Consider the following 15,353-nt stretch of genomic DNA (forward strand, 5'->3'; position numbering starts at 1 on the left):
AAGTTTACAGAAGCTTTTAAAAACATATTTGGGTCACGCTTTTTGGGTCATGCTATGGGCACACAACTCCCACTGGAGTCAACAGAAATTGTTTCCAAAGCTTCATATGAACAAATTACATTCAAATGAGGACATATAAATAATAAAAAACCCGCTGTAGATGCCATTCTCAAATTATTTGAATGATTACATGATTCCATTTCACAATGGCATTGCTTATGTGCTTTCAATTAAATCCAAACAAGAATTTGTGGTTTCCATATTCTTTAACCATGTCACTGTAAGTTGAAGAAAGATGGTTTATTTCTGTGGTTAGAAATAATATTGGATTTCCTATTTTTGTTATAGAGGATTAGTACATATTTATGACCTGTTAATTCTGGCTTATGCATTACATATGATAACAACAAACACATACTACTGGCTGTTTTCCTCTTGCAGTCACTAAGATTTGCTCTGAAGTGATGATGTGTTATGCTCATTTATTCAAAAGAAAAGAAACAAAAAAACCCGAAAAGCTGAAAATTGCAAGTTCTCAGCCTGCAGCTCTTATGACAACTCATATCCTTTCCCTCCTACACAGGCATCAGTACAGCATCTGACCCTTTTAGTGGACAGCTTTATGTATGGTAAAACAAAATCCATCCTTGCTATATGCATTGCTGATAAGAAACACTCCAATACTTTCATGGATAGAAACAAAACAAACAAATAGCATTTATCCTGAATATTTAAAGATGGGGTCAGAGGAAGCCTAATGGATTGGCTCTATATGCCATGCTGTTGATCCTGTTATTTTCAATAGACCTGAATAGCTTTTCAGGGAAGGACTATAGGGGCATACACCACCAACAGACTCCAAACACAAAAGTGACAAAACACTTCCAAATTCAGCTGAGGCTGACAGAATGGGATGTTTCTGTGAGATCTTCATCTAAAGCCAGATGTTTTCACAGGGTCATGTTATTGTGAAGCTTAGCAGCTTTCAGATGGCCACTGCAAATCCCTAGAGTGTTTTTAGACTACTACAGAATGACTTTAATTTGCATGTTAAAAGAGAGGCAGACTTGCTTTATAGGTTTCTTTTCTGTGTTTCCTCTTCCTTACTCCCATATGTAGTATCTTCCCTGCAGATGGCATGATAGTATGTGCATGGGAATTTCTCCTTTGCTATAGCCCCTGTTTGTTCGTCATACAACGAATCATCCCTGGTGTCCAATATTTCTCTTGTTAAACTTAAAAAGGAAAAAAAGAGGATATGCTTTTCATTTAGTGAAGACATCTGGTTTGTTGTCAAGCCTTATGGAAATCTGACTTCAGGACCATGGCTGTGCATTTCCCTTTATTAAGGAGCAGAACTGTGTCTCAGGTTTATGGGCATGCATTGTATGCCTGTGTAAATTAGCTCTGTATGTTCAAGGGGATTTGTGCTGCAGCTGTGAGCTGTACCGGCTTCTCAATGCATTGTTCTTTGGCACTGAGGCTGTAGATAGAGCAAATAAACAGGTTAATGGTCAGAAAGACGTCAGGAGACAGACAATACCCATGTAGAGTGAACAGGTGATACCAGTTCAGACAAGGAAGGCAAATCAATCACAGCTGAGACCAATGCAGCTAGCAAATCAGATCCATCTGCTGGTAGGACATTTGGATTATTTTAACAGTTTTAAAACCATTTGTGAAATTCAGTTATAGACAAATTAAAAAAAACAGAACCTCCTCTGTACACCATGTGCCAGCCTAAATTAGCCACTAATGAAAGCAGATTGTATTTAAGGGATTTTAATATAAATTAAGTTAATGATGACATATTCCAAATAGTACACTCAGAATCAGTCTGTAATAACAAGCTAACAGATGTTGGCATTTTTATTATTAATTATACATTTCATTATCATATGATTATTGTCAAACATCTTTTGACAGCAAAAAGTGTATAAATGCTTCACACACTTTTTTATGTTGTAAAGATGATACGTGCCTGATTTTTTAATGAGTAGACTTCAATATGCTAATGCAATATATTTTTAATTTTAGCAACCTCAAATGTAAAATACTTTTAAACATTGCAATATGCAAACTATTTAATCTAAGTATATGGAGAGGGAATATATATTTTAAAATAAACAGTTGACACAATGGAAATGTGGTGGCATAGTTTTTATATTAAAATTGCTTTAATTAGTAACAGAAGGTAAATTATCTCTAATATAATTAATAAACATAATTTGCTTCTACTATCCTTGTGGATATGAAATGTATGTGTTGCCAAATACACTGCTAACATTTGTCAGCTAATGAAATTCGAATTTTGGAATGCTGTCATTTTCCAAAAAATTGCAATATGAGTGAATTTCATTTTAAATTTGTTGAAAAATGTGTAAAACCTTTTCTTTAAAGTGAACCACTATAAGCTATCTTACTGATTCCAAATCTCATTACTTGTAGCCTTAAGACTGCAGTTTCAGCAATTACTGCTGTAAGTACAGTAAATATCTTCAATGAACCATTTGGGTGGCAGGAGTAAATCTCCGCTGGATGTCAGATTGGAGCTCTCCAAATCAAATGCTGGTACGCTTATCTGTCTAATCACCTAGGGTTTTTTTGCTTACAGTTTTCCAGGTCAGCGTAATCTTTGCTCATTCAATAAATATTAAATACTGTATATGACAGTTCTCCAAGGGCAACACTGGTCTCACAACATCATTTAGTTTAATATAATCAAACAGCAGTCATGTCTGAGAGAAAGGTGAATTTATTTCAAAGAGTGTTTGATTTTTTTTTATAGTGAGGATCATTTAGTAATTGTTAAACAAGTCATAAACATCCTTGCCAAACTCCATCACTTCAGAATGCATGACTGGTAAATGAAAATGGATACAAATTACACTCTTTGCTTCTGCAGGACTTGAAAAGCTTGGACATGGTAATAATTCTGTCTTCATGTGTCCCTCACGCCCACTTACCATTTCAGAATCAAGTCTTTTCAGTGAGTCTCTTTCTCTCTCTCTCACTGAAGTTTCATAGTTTTTGCACCAGCTATTACTATTCTGTTTTTAGCCATAGTTCATGAGAAGGCTATTTCAACTTATTTAACACATATGTTCTTCAGGTGCATGTAATCTAGGTTTGGAAAATATCCATTACCAAGAGGTCTGATTCTAGGAGCAGATTACTCTTGGCTGATACAGTAAATTGTTTAACCCTAACAATGAAGCATCCTTTTAAATAAAACAAACGGCCATTTTTGTAACTACTAACCTTATTACACTGTGTTTTAAGAATTAACATAATGTGTTTGTAACTAGTTACAGGAACACCATGTAGTTAAACATAATGGATTTTTGAGGAAATAATGACACTAAGTCAGGGGCAGGCAATTATTTGGGCCTGTGGGCCACACAGGCAGTTCTGGGGAGCTGCCATGGGCCGGTCAGCAACCCCCCCAAGAACAGCCTAGAGCCCATGCGCCCTGCGGCTCCTCCCTGTCACCACCAACATCACAGCCCCAGCCCTGACCCCAGCCTGCCCCATGCCTGCACCAGACTCACCCCGGCTCAGTAGACCAGCTGCAACCTGTATGAACACCTCCAACCCTGGTCCACCCCACATCTGCTCCAGACCACCCGCTCAAGCTTAGCAGTGGTGGCAGCCAGGCAGAAGCTGCTGCTAGGTATGGGGGAAAAGCAGCCGCCTCTCCCTCACCTTTCCTGGGCCCTACTTACTGCAGACGCCCAGAGCTTGCACCTGGGCTGCCCTGTGGCACCTCTCCAATGCCAAGACTGCCACTTCTAGGCCACCTAGCAGGGCAGTGGTGGCAATGCAGAGGAGCTGCAGGGCAGCCTAGGCGTGGGCTGCAGCCTAGGCGTGGGCTCCAGCCTAGGTGTGGGCTCTAGACAGCTACCGCAAGAAGGGCCTGGCAGCGGCAAGGGGGAGGGGCTGTTTTCTCCTTGTGCCAAGCAGCAACTGCTGCCTGACCACTGCCACTGCTGCTCAGCATGGGTGGGTGAGTCTGGAGCAGGCCAGAGTCAGGGTGGCCAGAGTCAGGACTGTGCACACAGGTCCCCAGCAGTACCACGGGGCTGGGGCCAGTGGAGGCAGCAGCCAGAAGACACTGTCACTGCCTGGGCTGCCTAGAAAGGTAGTCCAGCTGTGGAGCCACCCCAGACCCGCTGTATGTCCAGGGGGGCAGCAGAACATACCACGGGCTGGACGGCACCTGGGCCAGCCAGGACAAAGGGATCCACCGCAGGCAGGACAAAGTCCCTCCGCAAGCTGGATCCAGCCCACGGCCATCTTTGCCCGCCCCTGCATTAAGTGGGCAGCAGGCTGCAGATGGAAAGCAGCAAAGCTCTGCTGAAACCAGTGGGATGATGGCAATAAATACTAGCCAAGGATCTAGTCCATACATATACCTTTCTTACTAATATCTCTGCCTATTAACATTTTAAATGTATAGGCACAGAATTATTTTCTTTCCAGTGAATTATTTTCTTTCCACAGTACTTCTTCGAATCACTTAGCATTTCCAAAATGAATCTTTTATGGAATCTCCTGTTGGGCATTCTGTGATGCGACTCATCCATCTCAGCGGTGTTTGTAACCTCATTGCCAGTTATATTTTTCTTTATATGGTCTTTACTATTTGACATATGATTCTTCTCCTTCAGTTTGGTTTACAGGTAATTCTGGTGAAAGGATTCAAGTGACTTGATGTTTTGAACCTAGATGCCTAAAAGCAACATTGGAATTCAGTGCTAGGCTACTGAAGGCTATTCTAATTTCATTTGATTTTCCATCATGAGAAGTACTGGGAACCTCTTATCATGAGTAATAACAAGGTTTCTTCTTGAATTACTAAGACCCAATCCTAGTGGAATCTGGCATAATTCCAATGCAACCTATAAAGTAGGTAGAGCCGAGTAAACAATTTATGGTGAATAATGCATTGTACAAATTTAGCCTCTTGTTCTGTTTGTGATTTGCCTGTGAGCATTTCACAACCTGTTTTGGTTCCTTCATTATTCAAAATCATTTGACATATAATTTCACTAAATGATCCTAGGTTTCTTGATGTGAGTATTTCTTTGTGATATTCAAAATTCAAGATTAGTTGGTGAGTTATGATTTGGCATGTAGCTCATGGAGTTTAATTTCTCCTTTTTGAGGATGGATCTCTCTCTTGGAATCAGATTACTGAACAAGAACGTTTCCATGAATATTTTTGCCTAATATCTAATTGGAAAATAACGACTTCCCTTAAAAAATACCTTAAAGATGCACAAAACGAAGAGGTACAAAAACAACAATACCCCAAACCCACCAACCAAAACCAGTCCTTATGTAAGAGTTATCTGCTGAACTGCCTCACAAAGGAGTAGGAAAACATTACAGCCTGAAGTTCATTCCTGGAGCCATGCCTCAGCCTGTTGAGGAACTTGCTGTGAATCCAGCAGTGCCTAAAGCCTAAGGAAAAAAAGTCCCTGGGCTGTTCAGTTCCACCTTTGTTTAAAATACTCCATATCTTCCCTCTTCACCAAATTAAATCTTTCCCTTCACAATAAAAAAGCAAATCCAACCAACATGTAACATGCCATGCCCATTCTAGGTGACATTCCCTGGAACCCCCAAAAAGTTAGGGACAGTATTCAAGTGATCACTTCAGATTCTGGCTGTAACTTTCTCACAGACAGCTCCCAAGTGCAAAAAAAAAGATATTTAGGGTATGTATTTTAACAGTACTCCAACTCTTACTCACTACCATCTCAGTTATCAGCAAATGAAAGAAAACGGCAACTCTTAACAAATACATAGTTTGCTGTTCTGTTTGGGCTGTACAATACAGTAATAATTGGCCTCATATGTATTTATGTTCCCCAGAAATAGCTCCTGGTGCTAATACTTAAAATTCCTCTCACAGGAACAGGCTTCTTAAACATACTTTTCTCCCATTACACTCTCTGTTTAAGAACTAGAGTGCATGTCTTGTGCATCTCCACTTCACTTTCCAGGCCATCAATGGTCACTTAAGATGACATCTTGTGCTGTGCCTCTTAGAAGAACAGCTCATAACTTGTAGCAGGCCAACTTGAACAGGCCAGCTATAGTGATTGGCCTGTTCTGGGGCTGGAATGGTTGTACCTGAGATTAACATGGTGTAGCTTATGGCCTGTCTACACCATGCCTCTGGCACTTCAAAGGAGCATCATTCTTGAGCGCATCCCCTCTCTACCCATTTCATTTGCATAAGCCAACCCCCCAAAAATGTGGCAGAGAAGTCTCACTGAGATTGATTCCAATTATGTCTCTTAAGCATGCTGGAGACAGAGGATCTTGAGAGCAGTGGTTCACCATTTCATTTCCAGGTGTGTGAGTGGGAGCAAAAGGGTAGGGCATTTTCAAGAGAAACAGTCCCCTGGAGCAACAGAAATACAGTGTAGAAGTACAGGGTGTTTATAAAGTCCTTGTGCAACTTAAAACTTTAATAACTTTGGATGTACACAGGATATAAGCAAACTGTAAATGGCAATTGAAAGCATAATTCATTAAGTTTTAACACAACACAGCTCACATTTCTAGACTTCAACATAACTGCCATCTTTCATGATACATCATTCAATCCAATTTTCCAACTCATAGAAACATTTTCCAGTTGCTGCTGAGTGATTTCATGAACTGCATTTGTGATCCTTACCCTATGCATAGCTTACACTATGCTAATAAACTTAATGAAGTATGCTTTCAATCACAATTTACAGTTTGTTTCTATCATGTGGGGGAATGCCTGCCCTGGGCAGCTGGAGACCATGGGCAGCTCTGGGCATTTGTGGTCTGACAAGGTGCATGGGCATCTGTTTGTTTGAATTTTGTGCTGCCATAAACATTTCTATGGTGGCACAAAGGTAATGTCTGTTGTCAGCCTGCATGCACAATGATAAAAAAAAATAGTTTTAACAACAATTTTCTGGTTTAAAACTATCCATGCAGTTTATCAAAATGGGAAATTAAATACAAGTACAGAGTATTTAAAAAAAAATAAAACCAGGCCTTCTGCTCAGGTAACAGTCTTCTTCTGTGGTGCAACATTCCTCTCACACTCTTTAATCTAACTGATATAGTAATAACAGGTCCTGGGGCCAAATATTCAAATACGTAAAAATTCCTGATGACTTTGTTCTCATTTCTTACTTTGTATTAAGGCTGGCAATCTTAGGAGAAAAAAAACAAACCTTTCCTACCACAACTTACTTAACATTGTCAAAGATTAACACGTAGAAATACTGTGTTTGAATGTACAAGTGCTTTGGCATTGACTATGGATCCAATTCTACAAGCACTGACTGCTGGATGTAGTGGAAGAAGTCCCATTGCCTTTAAAGGGATTTCTCCCATCAAGAGCAACTTGTGTGAGCAAGTGTTTGCAGGCTTGGGTCCTAGGTATGCACAGATCTGAGTAAAAACAAAGCTCTGGAATGAGATAACAGGTTATAGTCATAGGGCGAGTTAGCACATGCACTACGAAAGAAAACAATATTGACCTATGTCTGACCTTGCGCTTTTGTACAGGAGATATTCAAATGACTGCCGTCAGTAATCCTCAGCTGGGTGGGCCTTGTGAGAAATGTTGCTGTGCTTCACTTTAGCACAACTGCTTAAGACCTCATTTACTGCACTAATATATCTACCTCGGTAGTATTAAATTAATGTACATTTCACCAATATGTACTTCATGACTAGAGCTGGTGAATTCTTTTCATTATATACGATATAAAATTTGCCAAATGTGCAATTTCACGGGGAATGAAACTACTCAGATTTGGGAGCACTTTGGTAAATAATTTGCCCCAGATGGTAAAAAACTTCAAAAAAGCTTTAAAAAAATCAATTCAATATTTTCTAAATGAAACAAAATGACTGATCTACCTTAAAAAAAAAAAAAAGAAGCCAAAAAAGGGTTAAATAATCCAAGTCCAAAATGACATGCTCAGTTTTAGGTAAAATCAAAATGATCTCCTCCCCCGACCCTGCAACCCCCTCCAATTTTTAGTTTGGCCTCTAAACAGAACAATTCATTATTCACCTAACTCTAATTTTGATATATCCTGGTAAAAGTATAAGGCTGAACAACTACCTTTGAGCAAGTGGGAAAAAGCAGTGCTGTGGCTTCAGCTTCAAAGTAAGGCTTCAGTTGTTGAACTGTGCTACTTGAAAAGCATCCACCATTCAGCTTTATTAAAAGGTCTTTCCAATTAACAAAACAGCTGTGTTTGGGATTAAAAAAAAAACAATCACAGACTTCCTCAGAGCTTGTCTAGCCATAAATCTTCCATTAGATATGCAAGGATTTTCACTTCTCACACTGAGCTATTTCAAAGTTCTCCTAGCCAACCTCCAGGACACAGGGTCCCATTTTATGAAGCTAAACTACTTTAGTTTGTGACCTTTAAAACTAGCAGTTTTGGGAATTTCTTCTAACACATCTTGTTTCATTCATCATCCAATTCAAGCAATTGTTTTAAAACAACTATGTTTGTGAAATGCATTTTGTAGAGCTTGAGAAAAGAAATGAATGCTGAGAAAGGCTTCTTATTTATACTGCAAGGCTGTGCATTACATTTGCATAATATGATATCAGAAGAAACAAATGACACCAGATATAAGCATATAGAGGCAAGTGCTAATGAGCTGTGTGGAACTGGAAAAGACTATTTTTTTCACAGAGGTTATGGATCTACATTATGGAAGTAAGGAAAAAAAAATCACAGATTTTTTTCTCTAGAGAAAATTGAACAAAGAAATATTGGATCATGCTTTTTTCAGCATTTGTTAAGATATTTACGATCTGATACTGCACATTAATAAAACATGCACAGTAAACCACTTTGCTAGAAAGGCTGTCATTCATATCAGGAGTGGGACATAATAATGTGCAAAAAGTTCATGTGATAATTGTGTTCCACTTGTTCACTGTTAAATGAAGTGAATGCACCTGATAACGAACAACATTAGACAATTAATGCAACATATGTATATGTGCAAACACTCACATATGAAAAAGATGTAATTGAGCAGAACTGCTCTAAAGGAAACAGAAGATATGTAAGGGCTAAGTACAGACAGTGAAAGAGCCAGAGACTGAATTGATTCAATCTTTGCAGGTTAGTCTAAACTGCACAGATTCAACCAAGAAGCAAGTGAACAAACATTCACTTTTGATTCTGGAAATGCAGCCACATGTCTGCAGTAGCTTAGGCAGGAAGCTAGGGGGTGCAAGACCACATCTCACAGCCACTGCCAAAGGGAAGGGAGGAGAGAAGCCCTCCAAGGCTTCCCCACCTCCCTGCTTGAGTGGAGAGGAGATTTAAACCCCATCTCTGGCCTGCAGGGGACCCCAGCTGGGGTCTGCCTGGTGTGTGTGGGGGTGTGGGGGGCCAGCCCTTGACACACTTTTAACTCCCTGCTGGGAGGGGACAGTCCCGGTCAGGCTTTTGCCTCCACCTTTGCAGACCTCAGTCTGGGGCCGGCACTCTGAGGTTGCGGGAGCGGGGTTTAAATACCCTCCTAGGCCCCACCTCAGCATGCCAGCCCCAGGCCAGGGTGTGGCCATGCCCCCCACTCTCCACTTGAGAAAGAGAGAAAACCCGGCAAGGGCTGCCTCCCACCCCTCCCCCTCTCTGAGCAAGGAACAGGGGGGCAGAAGTATGGTAGGGGCTGCCCTCCAGGGCACCCCAGTCAGTCCACTTCTGGGTCTTCTGGGGAGCACACTGGGCCTCCCCCGCACCCTCCCAACTCAGTGACTGGTGCCTCCTGGGTCAGGGGGGGGCACCCAGGGCCCCCTGTGGCCAATCGCCGAGCCGGAGGGGTGTGGGGAGGCCCCCCAGCTTGCTGCCCAGGAGTACTTCTGGGTTTGCTGCTGAGCACGTGTAGGGCCCCCCTGCACTCCTGTGGGATGCTCCATGTGCGCCAGCACCACAGGGATCACGGACCATGCCTGCTACCTCAAGGTATGTAGAAAAAGCTTTTAAAGCTGTGTCTATGTCCGAATCGCTTATTCTCCGAATCTTCATCAAATCTTCAGATTTGGATTTGGCTGAATGGAATCAGGGATAGTGATTCGAATCAATGAACTGCCAAATCCAAATTGAATTGGGCCTGTTTTGCACACCCCTATGGGGAGGGGGGGTTTAAAGCCCCTGCCCCCGCAGGACCCCAGCCGAGGTCTGACTGGCTTTTCCCCTGCTCCCCGCTTGGGCAGAGGGACGGGGTGTGGGCAGATGCTAGCCAGGCTGGCAGGCTGAGGCAGTGGGGAGGAAGGACCCACTTCCTCTCCGCTCCACCTCAGCCTGCAGGTCCGGGCAGCTAGATCCCTGCAGTCACTGCTTCTTCCCTTGCCCTCTGCCCATTCCTGTCAGTTGTTGCTCAGGCTCTGTTCTCCCCCAGAGCACAAGACGTGGAAGCTTAGCCCTTGGTGGGCCATGCCGCAGTGTCAGTGCTGCTGATTGGCTGGGCAGGCAATGCAGCTGTATACTGGCACTGATGCCTGGCCAGGCAGGGGATAGAGTTTCCATGTGCTCCATGCCCGGGAGGGAATCCAGCCCAAGCCAGAGCCAAGCTGTACCTGACAGTAAGGTGGTGAGGGGGAAGCTGCAGAGGGCAAGTGGACAGGGAGTGGGGGCAAGCAGCAGTAGTAGGTCTCACTCTGGCCCCAACCTGGGCTCAGGGCCACAGTCAGAGCTTCAGTAGCCACCTTTCCCCCCCTCCCTCCTCCACTTTGTATGCAAATTTAAGATGAGGGACTTTCCCCCCATGCTGATTGGGAAGAAAAAACCTCATCTTAGATTTGTGTAAATAAGGTACTATTTTAAAAGGCAAGTGGAGTTACTGCTCAAGAGTGCCTTGAATAAAATAGGTTGCAAATGACAGGTGTTTAGCTCAATACCAGGATAAAAATGGATAGATGAATCAGTTACGTCAGTTCAGTCTGATCTGCGATGTCAATATAACTTAACAGGATAATTGTTTCATCTGTCCATGCTTCTGGCATCTAAAGTCTGACTAAGTCCTGTTTTAGGTGCCAATATTCTTTTTTAGATCTGGCCCCAGGTCTTTCACCACAAAAGGCTGCAAATCTATATGAGTCCACCTTAATGAATGTTTATTGGTAATTTTTTAAATTTGTGCTAATTATGAATAAATTCCTTTATATCTGTGATGTCCCTCAATGCTTCCTGATAGCAGCACTCAGTTGTATGGGACCTTGGGATGACCCTTGGAACCAAGCACATCTCTGGTGCTGGGGAATATCTGCTGTAAAACGTACAGATTAGAGTTACATCCATAGGCAAATCTTCCACTGGATCCCACTGGCGTAAACATGGATATACATTGTGAAGAGACAGTGGGTACTGTAAGAATGTAGAAGACCAAAGAGGGGACAGAGTAACTGGGAAGGGTGGGGACCAGGTCCTGAACAATTAAAGCAGCTCCATATATGGAAGACCGCTGTAATATTCTATAGCAATGTCTGCATATGTTACAAGCCTTTATCTTATGGGGCCAGAAATTCAAGGTTTCACTGGTTGTAACAGGCTTAACTACTACATAATAAGCTCACTGAAAAAAAAAAAAGAAAAAATATCTCCTGGTGTAAGATACAATGTTGCTTTCTTTCACTGGGGAAGCTTCAGGTACAGCTAATGGGAGTTTTCTGTGAATAAGAAGCATAATGCAAGATCATAAGCAAGAGCATGAAAATAAACAAATATACAACGCACAGTTTCCACCTCCTTTTCTTTAACGCCTCCATGAAGCAGGTCCCAGCTGACAGCAATAACCATCCAGCTACTTTACTGAGATTTCTCACTAGCAATAGAGATGTCAGTAGCAGGTGCTTCTTGGTGTTGAAACAATATGACAAGGGGTCTGGCAATGGACAAAAGGTGCCTCGATATGATATGATCCTCTAAAATTTCCTCTATTATTGCTCATAAATGTGTTAAGGAAATGAAAACAACAGAGTTTAAAAAATGCTACAAGAGATCTAAAAGATGTTGTTCTTTCCTGAATGTGGATCTGTGAGCATGTTTTTTCTGGCCATGTAAAAAAACCCAGGAGTCCTAATATTTGTTGGACATATTGGACATGAACCATCATTGGACTTTATAGCCTGTTTACATGCATCCTTTACATTCCATTCTTATTAACACTGCAACAATGGGCAGTTTCCAAATTTCATTATCAGAGAAATATTGCACTGGAGCTGCATAAGCCAACCTGATTGTTCTGTTATTCACACAAATGCTAGGACACTTTGATTCACCTGTGTTAATTCACTCACATTTTTTCTTAGACAAACACATTCACCATGCTTCATGCAAGAAAAACTCTCACTACTCATTTATGTCCCTTTTACAATGTCTCATATTAATGATAGGATACAGGCTTGAAATTCTCTTTTTATATTTTACTTTGTTACTTTGTAGACATTGCAGGGAGAGCAGTGCCTATTGCACAGTCAATGGATACAACCTGTGGATTATTTTACGTAGCAGTAGGCGCATCCACATGTTCATTAATGCATTGTAATTATGGTACATTAAGTTTAGTATCTGTACTAAACATATACTACCTTAATGTGCCATATTCGGCACTACTGCGCATTAGCGGTGGCATATGCTTTTTTGGAGACACTAATGCATAGTAGACTAATTCTCCTGCACATCAGTGTATTAGCATGCGTTTTGCAAACCACGCGAATGCACAATACAATTAGTCTATTGCACTCGAAGTGTCTTGCGTAGATATGCCCAGTCAGATGCAGCAGCATTTGTGGCCCCATAGTGAGCATATCCAGTGGTTTTCTCTTTCAGTAGGGCTATAAATACAACTTCAAGCAAACTACAGTGCATAAACTAACTATGTCATTGCAATAAAAAGTGAAGGATGCCACAAATGTTGGCTGTCTGAGTTCATTTTCTTTAATAGCACACTGAATAAAGGAGGGTATACTCTGAAACAGTCCATGTGATTGTCTTTCTTCAGGCAGGTGAATTTCACTATGGTCAAGAGTTCTTCCCATAGTATCTTTGTGAGCTATCTGGCTATTGAGGGGCTCTATAGACTTTTCTATTACGCTATAATCTGATATGAGATGCACTTTAGGAAATTTTAATAAGAGTGGCACCCTTATTTTAGGCTTCTCTGCACACCTCCATTAAAGCTTCGGCCATGTTACAAATGAAGTCCTACTACCTGCTGAGAGTGCATATGAACCAGCTCCAGCTTGGGACTTTATAATCTGCTTACATGTATCCTTACACATTCCACTCTTATTAGTACTGTGATAATAGGCATTTTCTGTATTTTGTTGTCTTGATAGTAAGAAAAGATATTAATAATATCATACTAGGTAGGAAACTGGGGAAAGATGGTAAATCACTATTTCTTTCCATTTTTCAATAAAGTCGAAAACATTTGATTAGCTCCTGTATGATGTTTGATGTAGTGAACTCCAGTTAAGTCAATGGTACAGTAAGGCATCTTATCTACCCTGTACTTCTAGAACAGTGGTTTTCAACCTGTGATCTGTGAACCCCTGTGGGGGTCTGCAGAACACACCTAAGGGGTCTGCAAAAGATGACTGTGATCAATCAAAAGTATGTCAATACCCACACTTACAATTCAAAGGGGTCTGCATCTTCATCTGAAATTTCCAAAGGGGTCTGCACCTCCATGTGAAATTTTTTAGCAGTCTTCAAATTTAAAAAGTTTGAAAACCACTGCTCTGGACATTTTAAGGTCTTTCAAAAGAGCCCAGTGTCTGAACCTGCAATTAATATATGTCTTCAAGATTCAAGCGCCCTAAAACCACTAGTGATTTCATTATATTTTAACACCTGAGATTGCATTATGAAATGTGACTGAGATATGTAGATCTTGAGTATCCTCTCTTTCACTGGAAAGCCAGACTGTGATACTCTTCACTATACAGGAGAATATCCTACACCCCGAGGAGTTCCATTGGAGTACTGGAACTGAATAAGAAGTAAAGATTTACAAGGTAGAGTATCATACCAAGTATTACAGTATCATAATCTAGCTCCTATGCAGACATTGTCAGCAGCCAAGGGAATGGGAATGTAATAGTTCTTCATGCATCAAAAGTTGAAGCAGTAGCATGATTAAGCGGCGTATAAAGTTCACTTACCCCTGCACTACATTATAAGGCAAACTGGTTCTAGTGCAGTATGTCTGGTGAATGCTTTGCTTTTCTTGCCAAACATTGTGTGTTAAATACTCAGTTGCTATCAAGACACACAGCCAGATCAGTAGTAGGGGTCCATGGAACAGGCTAAATTGTGGCTGGGGCCCTAGGCAATTGAGCCTGTTGTTTTTTCCTTAAAGTGGATCTGTGAGCTTGCTTTTTCTTGTCCCTTCCTTTTTCTCATTGGAAGCAGAGACTTTTCATGCTTCTATTTCAGATGTTTCTATTTCCCCCATCATGGCCAGAGGACAGGAAAGTCTATCTATCATGAATAGATAGATTTCTATCATGTGAAAATAGATTTTCACATGATAGAAAGTTTTTCTATCATGTGAAAGAATAACAGAAGAGGTTAACTTGCTTAGTGTAGCAAGTAGAAGGCTGTGATGGGATATGATTGCTGTCTATAAATATATCAGTGGGTTACACAGTAAGGAGGAGGAGGACTAAGCTAAAGGGCAATGTGGGGAGAAGAGCAAGTGGGTAGAAACTGGACATGAATAAATTTAGGCTTGGAATTAGAAGGTGGTTCCTAACAAGTAGAGCCATGAGGTTCTGCAACCACCTTCCAAGTGGAATTACGGAGACAAAAACCTAGCTATGTTTAACTCAAAACATTCATGAAAACAAATAATATGCCATGATGTCTGTGATACCTGCAGACTAGGTGATACCTAGGCACAGGAGATCCCTTCAAGCCCTATGTTCCTAAGTATTATATACACAATGGGTCATACGTCCCCCTCTAGTAGTTATTAGGATGCAGTATATTTTAAATAAAAACAATTCCAGGTAAGCAGTGCATGGGGAAGGATGAGAAGGAGATAGGAGATGTCAGTCAATCAGGCCATGCTCTGCTCTCAGTTATACCACTGTAAAACTGGAGGAACTCCCATGAAGGCCACCAGTCTGTTTGGGTAGGAACAAAATGGCTATTGCTATTGATGTAATTGATTGTTATTACTTTCAAAAGAGGTGTTGGGGTAACTTCTAGCTTGATTTGCACATCAGACAGCTACCTTGGCCTTACTCTTCCTTATTTTCTGTCTGAAGAGCCCACTTCTGTTTCTACAGTCTGCTTCACAAGCAC

General features: G+C 41.3%; 1 long non-coding RNA gene across 1 annotated transcript in view; it reads right to left on the reverse strand.

Annotated features, from left to right (window-relative positions):
• Nucleotides 1–645: 645 nt before the first annotated feature.
• LOC102385781 overlaps nucleotides 646–15,353 on the reverse strand; it is an 81,122-nt gene continuing 66,414 nt past the window's right edge. The window contains exon 3 of the long non-coding RNA XR_003095344.1: nucleotides 646–1,483. This is a non-coding gene — a long non-coding RNA (uncharacterized LOC102385781). The remainder of the gene's footprint in view (nucleotides 1,484–15,353) is intronic.

Source organism: Alligator sinensis, unplaced genomic scaffold (genome assembly GCF_000455745.1).
Source record: "Alligator sinensis unplaced genomic scaffold, ASM45574v1 scaffold814_1, whole genome shotgun sequence".
Lineage (NCBI taxonomy): Eukaryota > Metazoa > Chordata > Crocodylia > Alligatoridae > Alligator > Alligator sinensis.